This window comes from Saccoglossus kowalevskii, chromosome 16, assembly GCF_978046115.1.
Source record: "Saccoglossus kowalevskii chromosome 16, keSacKowa6.1, whole genome shotgun sequence".
Classification (NCBI taxonomy): domain Eukaryota; kingdom Metazoa; phylum Hemichordata; class Enteropneusta; family Harrimaniidae; genus Saccoglossus; species Saccoglossus kowalevskii.
In genome coordinates, this window is record NC_140656.1 from 8,477,675 (window position 1) to 8,485,407 (window position 7,733).

Consider the following 7,733-nt stretch of genomic DNA (forward strand, 5'->3'; position numbering starts at 1 on the left):
TTACAAAATAAAAGATCTTTTTACTTTATGAGTGAATTATGCCCTCTGTAGTTGATATATGGCAAATGTGTTTTGTAAGCCACTCTCTGATTGAAAGTTCTACTAGTAGTGTAATCTGTGAAAGTATTGGTTTGTTAATTCTTATACGGATAAACTATTATTGGAAAAGCTATGTTTTGTTAACTTTTGAAATAGTACAGTTTAATTGTCTTTAATGTGATTTTTTTAGTAGAACAGTTCTAGTTATCATACCAAAATGATGTTGTCATAAGTGACATTCAAAATGGCTGCCACCATTTGGTCAATGATAAACATGCGTTTGCTTTGGTATAATGTAATAAAATTTTGTGACTACATGTTTATATACGAGTGTGTCTATTTTCATAGTGGAGCGTACATTAAGTGTGTTTAATTAGCTATTTCAGTTGGTTTTAATTGTCGGCCGAGGGTTTAAATTGGTTTCCTGTTCTGTATTGAATGTATTGCTTCAAACTTGTCAGTAGGACGAAATACTATTGATTGTTTAGTATATAAGTCTCAAATGCTGGTGTTCTACCATCAGAGACATCTAATTTTGTTTGCAACCTGTGATATATTCATGACACTTCAAACTCATACACATTATTAGTCGTCTTTCTTGGAGACTTTGATTAACCTCTATGCATAGCTTGCACAATGCCGATCTGTATCTCTGACATGCCCAAGCTAATGAAGTTCACGTGCAGAAGTGTTATACACATTAAGCATTAGTGAAAACTTGAAACACTTCATGTTTTCCGGTTATAAGCATACTGGCTAACCTATATTATATTTATTAATTTTGTGTTTTGTGTCAACCCTTGTAATTAATGAACAATTTATATAAATTAACCTAATTCTCCTTTAATTACTTTTGTAAAGCTATTCCCGATTCCAATGGAAATCATGTTTTATTTAATAATAATTTTGATTATGTGTATAAAGCAATGATATTTTAAATAAATGTGGATGACTAACAAAACATCATACAAATAAATTTAAGCAAATCTTTATTGAACAATACAAGCTTTCAGATAAATGTAAATTTGTTTCACTTTGTTAATTAGCTTTTTATTTTTCATTCAATGCAGGTATTTAATTCACCTGAAGGAGAGAAGCCAACAGTCAATTTGTCTTTTGTTAAGTATCAATTTACCATGCCTTTTATATTGAAAATCCAAGCTCCATCAGTAGAAGCTCCTAGCAGTAAAAAGTGAATGCGTCGTTACAGGACAAAGCTCAAAAGTGATGCCAGTGCCTTTAAAATGTACAGAAACGCAGAAAATACTGAGTTAATCAAAGCAAAGAACAAAAATAGAGAAACTGCTAAAATAAGAATGCAGAGATATAGAGCAAAAAAAGCGAAACAGCTAAATACGTGTGACAGCAATGACAAGAAAATAAGTGTGTACAAGACACACAGCAGAAAGAATGAAAGTCTACTGGAGAGAGACAAAAACAAAGACAAGCAATGTCAACTCAGAAAAATCAAGAATTAATGAGAAAAGAAGATCTAAATATGATAAAAAGACCAATAAAAAGCAGGATCAGTAGAAAAAAAAAGTTGTCTCTAGGATAGATGGTGTAGTGACTGGTAATGGATACAACACACTAAGTGCAAGACGAAAAGCCGTTTCACATGTAAAAAAGGTTTTGCCACAAAGCCCAACAAATTCGCTGCAGTTATGTGTGACTTAAGGTTAAAGGTTGAAAATGTGTTAAGACATAACTGATAGCTTTAAGGAAAAATTTGCCGACTTAAAACACAAATATTCAACCAGAAGTCTTTGTGTTAAGCGCCTGCTCATTTCAACAATATTAATTACAAAGAGATACATGTGTAAAAAAGCATTGAGTAAAAACTTGGGAGTGAGTGTTCCTTTCATGCGAAAATATTCTCATCTTGAATATGATATCGATGGAATTCCTCAAAAAACGCCCAGATATCTCAACAGAACTACCAGGAATTAAATCTGGAAGCAAAAAAACATTGGAACAAGCAAGAGTTTTGACAGCACCAATACGTGGACTGTATGCTGAATTTAAAGCAAACAATACAGAAATGCACCAAGTTGGTTTAACTAAATTCACAGAATTAGGACTATCACACAATAAACTTAGCCAGTGTTTGTGTGAATATAGAATTGAAATTAAAGAGTTGTTAACAAATTTGTGCAGGAGAAAATAATTGACAAATATGAGGCAACCAGAATGACACTGTGTACATTAGGGGTCGAGAGATCGCCTGGCCCTGTAACCATTATACAAGGTCGGCAAGAACTGTCGGCGTGAAAAAACAAAAAGTCACGAAATCAATCGTTTTTCGAAATATTATTTCGTTCCGATCAACCACAGATAAAGTAAATGACCTTTGGAACGATCGAGCGAACTCCGTTACCTTTATTCATAAAAAAATAACGCTCACTTTGTTGCTCACATGTTGCTTTCATGAGCCCTCACATGCGCAGTAGAGTAACTAGTTATGCGCATGCTCACAAAACTTTCGCCCAGATTTAAGGCAATCAACAAAAGTTGAGTTGTGCTCACAGTTGAGTTGGAGGAGGAATCAAGGCCTGAAAAGGATAATGCAGCTGCGAAGGGACTGTTGTTACGCTTGTCCTTTAAATTTGTGGCAACAACAAAACTGAAAAAGACGTTCTAGCGCTGATGGATAGATTAAAATTCTTATTTCAACGTGACACTGTTGATTTGTCCACAATTGCTCCCATGGTTTAATCTACCGTACAGAGTTTACATAAGCTATTGGAAACTGTATTTCGGTGTACATGAAGCACAGTTCATGGATACAGGCAAACATTCATTTACCACAGAGTTCAACTAAATCGATACGTTCGCTAACGGCACTCGACATGGATTCGTGGAGGCACTGATTCACAACTTGCAATGTTGTTGAAATAAATAAATTAGGAAAGCAGTACATTGATATGGTTTCTCACCTGTATGTGTCTTGTTATTTCAGAATAAGAATAAATTAGGAAAGCAGTACATTGATATGGTTTCACACCTGTATGTGTCTTGTTATTTCAGAATAAGAATAAATTAGGAAAGCAGTACATTGATAATGGTTTCTCACCTGTATGTGTCGTCTTATTTCAGAATAAGAATAAATTAGGAAAGCAATACATTGATATGGTTTCACACCCGTATGTGTCTTGTTATTTCAGAATAAGAATAAATTAGAAAAGCAGTACATTGATATGGTTTCACACCTGTATGTGTCTTGTAATTTCAGAATAAGAATAAATTAGGAAAGCAGTACATTGATATGGTTTCACACCTGTATGTGTCTTGTAATTTCAGAATAAGAATAAATTAGGAAAGCAGTACATTGATATGGTTGCACACCTGTATGTGTCTGTTATTTCAGAATAAGAATAAATTAGGAAAGCAGTACATTGATATGGTTTCTCACCTGTATGTGTCTTGTAATTTCAGTATAAGAATAAATTAGGAAAGCAGTACATTGATATTGTTTCTCACCTATATGTGTCATCTTATTTCAGAATAAGAATAAATTAGGAAAGCAGTACATTGATATGGTTTCACACCTGTATGTCTCTTGTAATTTCAGAATAAGAATAAATTAGGAAAGCAGTACATTGATATGGTTGCACACCTGTATGTGTCTGTTATTTCAGAATAAGAATAAATTAGGAAAGCAGTACATTGATATGGTTTCTCATTTGTATGTGTCTTGTTATTTCAGAATAAGAATATATTAGGAAAGCAGTATATTGATATTGTTTCACACCTGTATGTGTCTTGTTATTTCAGAATAAGAATAAATTAGGAAAGCAGTACATTGATATGGTTTCACACCTGTATGTGTCTTGTAATTTCAGAATGAGAATAATTTAGGAAAGCAGTACATTGATATGGTTTCTCACCTGTATGTGTCTGTTATTTCAGAATAAGAATAAATTAGGAAAGCAGTATATTGATATTGTTTCTCACCTGTATGTGTCGTCTTATTTCAGAATAAGAATAAATTAGGAAAGCAGTACATTGATATGGTTTTTCATCTGTATGTGTCTGTTATTTCAGAATAAGAATAAATTAGGAAAGCAGTACATTGATATGGTTTCTCACCTGTGTCTTGTAATTTCAGTATAAGAATAAATTAGGAAAGCAGTACATTGATATGGTTTTCAGTGTTGTGCCAAGGTTTGAAAAAAGTGGGGTCCAATGGCCCCATGACCTCCCAAAAATTGGGTCAACACAAGTCAAACATAGAACTGATCATAACATGTAGTTTTATTTCCAGTTTTGTGTTACAATAACAACATTACAGTTAACTGAAAAGAAGATGGTTACAACTGTACAGTAGTGGTCGTTAATGTTTGTTACTTAGTAATAAAATGTTCAATGATGTTCATGTGAAATAAAAACATTTATTCAACTTGTGTGGAATATCTTTCTGTCTTTAGATTTTCTCCAATGTTGTAATGCTGCATTAAAGTCAAATGTTTCAATTGGGTCACCTTCAAGTTTGACTATTAGCAAGTCACCAACTCTTGCAGAGGACAGCCTATTTCTAGCAGCTGTTTTAATCTGGTTCTGGGCACTGAAACCCCTTTCACAATCAGCAGTATGGATTGGGGCAGTTAAAGCCAATGAGGCCAGAGTTAACAAATTTGGAAAATCATCTTTATGATACTTGTTAATCATTCCCCACAAATCAGCCATTTTGTCTCTTGGATAACCAGCTTTGACTACCAATGGCTTCACAAGGGACCACTCTTTTCTTGTAGTTTCTGCATCAATTATTGGTTCAACTGTCACAGGAGTCTGGTCATTCAGAGGTTTGGACACCTTAGGCATTCCATACTGGCAGACAAGTGTTTCTAAATGTTCATTACCCCATGTTTCAAGGTCTTTTTGAGAACAGAATGATATTGGCCTCATTCCAAGCACACCAAAAGCATACACAATATTAATATCATTATTTGGAAATCTCTGGTCAATTTTTTCCAAGATTGCATTAACAAATTTTACCCTGATTCAATCAATGTTCTGTTTACCCTGTATGATATGGTTACCTTTGAAGGTAAGTCTCCCCTTTTCAGACTTCAGATGCTCACTCTGTAGCTGATACAGGTAAGTGTCATGTTCTACTTCAGAAGATTTCATCCTATTTAGAGCTGTTTTGCAGTGATCTACTGACACTTGCACTAAGCTAACATCAAGGTCAGATTTTTGAAAAACAAGGCACAATTCTGAGACTATTGGTAATATGTCCATGAGCAGGTAAGTGGTAGCTAAAAAATCGTACTTGGACATCTTACTGCCATAACCTTTAGATTTAGCATCTTTGTCAGTGGTAAAAAACGTAATGAGTGAGTCTAAACACCTATACACAGTTTTTACAGCCAGATAGACAGACAACCATCTCACTTCATGAACCTCTTTAATTTTTAAATTGGGTTCTTCAAGCAAATTTTGAATATCTGTTAATCTTGTTGTACGATTTGATGATGCCTTAAAAAAGTAGAAAATCCCAGTCATTATTCGCTGGTATTCAACCAAGTAGGAAACCTTATCAGCTGCCTGAGATGTTACCAATGCTAAACGATGTGCAATACAGTGGTAATTTAACATCATTGGGTTTTCTCTTAATATGTAGCCAGTTACACCCTGTCCTTTCCCTGTTCATAACGGTGGCCTCGTCTGTACCAAGGCCCATTATCTTGGTTGGTGGAAGCTGTTTTTCTTTTATAACACCAGACAATTCTTCGTAAATGACTTTGCCTGTTCCACTTTTTACTTCCAAATTGCATAGAAAATGTGTTGATGGTTTGAAGGAGTCCGGGTTTAAAATTCTACTATAGACAACCAGTTTTTTTTTTAATACCAATATCTGTGGTCTCATATCACACAGAACACTGACAAAGGGCGACTTTAACAGTCTATTGTCAAGTCCTTTTCGGATAACAGTGGCAAGAGACTCTAGCATTTCACAGGCTGCTTTGTTGGAAGCGTAAGTTACATTTTTTCCTGTTCTGAGTCCTGTCACATGTGGACATTCAAGTTGCTCAAGCAGGTTAAGTAGGCTATCATATTTGTTAATTGCAATGTCCTCTTTTGCTAGCCAAAACACTACACGTATAGCAACCAACAGGCTATTTTCCTTTTCAGTGTGAACATTTTTTACCGCCTTCTGAAAGTCGGAAATCATTGAATCTGACATCATTGCTGCTTTATGATCGTTACATTCTGCATGGCGAGTAAGTGTGCTTGTTCGGAAATTAGCATTCGCTTTGGTCATAGTGTTCTGTTTATTATGCTTGATACACACTTTGCAGATCATTGCATTCTTGGAAGCTTCATATTGTAGCCATTTAAAATCTCGTAGCCACTTATCTTGAAAATGTCGGACATACCTTGAAGTTTGCATTCCCGCGAAAGACGGTTCACCCCCAATGTCATCTTCACGCTCTTGCGATGTACTAGTAGAATCATGTACCGTAGTTTTCGAAGACTGTGATGTTTCCGGTGGAGATAAAAACACATCTTCCACAGGAGTCGATTTTTCTGACTTATCTAACCCAATCTCGTCATTCGATTTGCTTTTCTTTTGAGCTGATGGTCCGAAAAGCTCAATATTGTTCTACCCTTTCGTTTTGAACCATCGTGTGCAGACAACTTGCTTTCAGTTACCGACTCAATGAAACGGCAGTGTTGATTGGTTGAGGGCGTGGGGTTCGCCAATGAAAATCAATTTCACAGTTGAGGGTAGGCTGACTGCGCTGGACATCGATGTGACAGCAAGCGTAAATTTTAGTACGTGAACTGAGCGAATCAAAATCAATTTCACAGTCGGGGCGTGCACTAATTGAGTAGTCGCTATGTCAACCGTGACTGATAGCGTTATTCTAGTCGTGATTTTAGCCAATGAAAATTGAGTTCACATCGGCGATTAGGTAGTATTTAGTTGACACAATATCAACACTGTACGATAGCATATACATACATACACGTGGATAGGGGCCTAGGTAAAGGCGATTTCGTTTTTTTTTACTCGTCATTACAAAAAATGAGTCGTCAAAATGGCGTGATTTCTTTGAAAGTTATTATTCATTACAGATTTGTACTGGCAAAATGAGTGCGCCCGAAGGCCCTTCCAGCCAAATAAAAGTTGCGTCATTTGTTATTTTTTTGCGGGAATGACACAAGGGCGCGGCCTCGGCACAACACTGGGTTTTTCACCTGTATGTGTCTGTTATTTCAGAATGAGAATAATTTAGGAAAGCAGTACATTGATATGGTTTTTCACCTGTATGTGTCTGTTATTTCAGAATAAGAATAAATTAGGAAAGCAGTACATTGATATGGTTTTTCACCTGTATGTGTCTGTTATTTCAGAATGAGAATAATTTAGGAAAGCAGTACATTGATATGGTTTTTCACCTGTATGTGTCTGTTATCTCAGAATGAGAATAAATTAGGAAAGCAGTACATTGATATGGTTTCACACCTGTATGTAAGAGTCGACATTTAAGGTAGCGGGACTATTGTTTGTGACTAAATGACTACAAATAGACCCAGGAAAGTATATATTTTCAGAATCGCCATACTTCAAGCTTTTCAAAGGTGTGTTTTTCATGCTCGTATCTGCATTCTACGATGCGTTAATCAATCAAAGGTGAAAAATTACTTTTTCTGTAAAAAAAATAATAACGCATTTATGCTGGCGA

The 7,733-nt window shown here is 35.4% G+C and overlaps 1 pseudogene; it reads right to left on the bottom strand.

Moving 5' to 3' along the window:
* Positions 1-5,040: 5,040 nt before the first annotated feature.
* LOC102808679 (uncharacterized protein C17orf113-like) lies at positions 5,041-6,304 on the bottom strand (annotated as a pseudogene).
* Between the last annotated feature and the right edge of the window lie 1,429 nt (positions 6,305-7,733).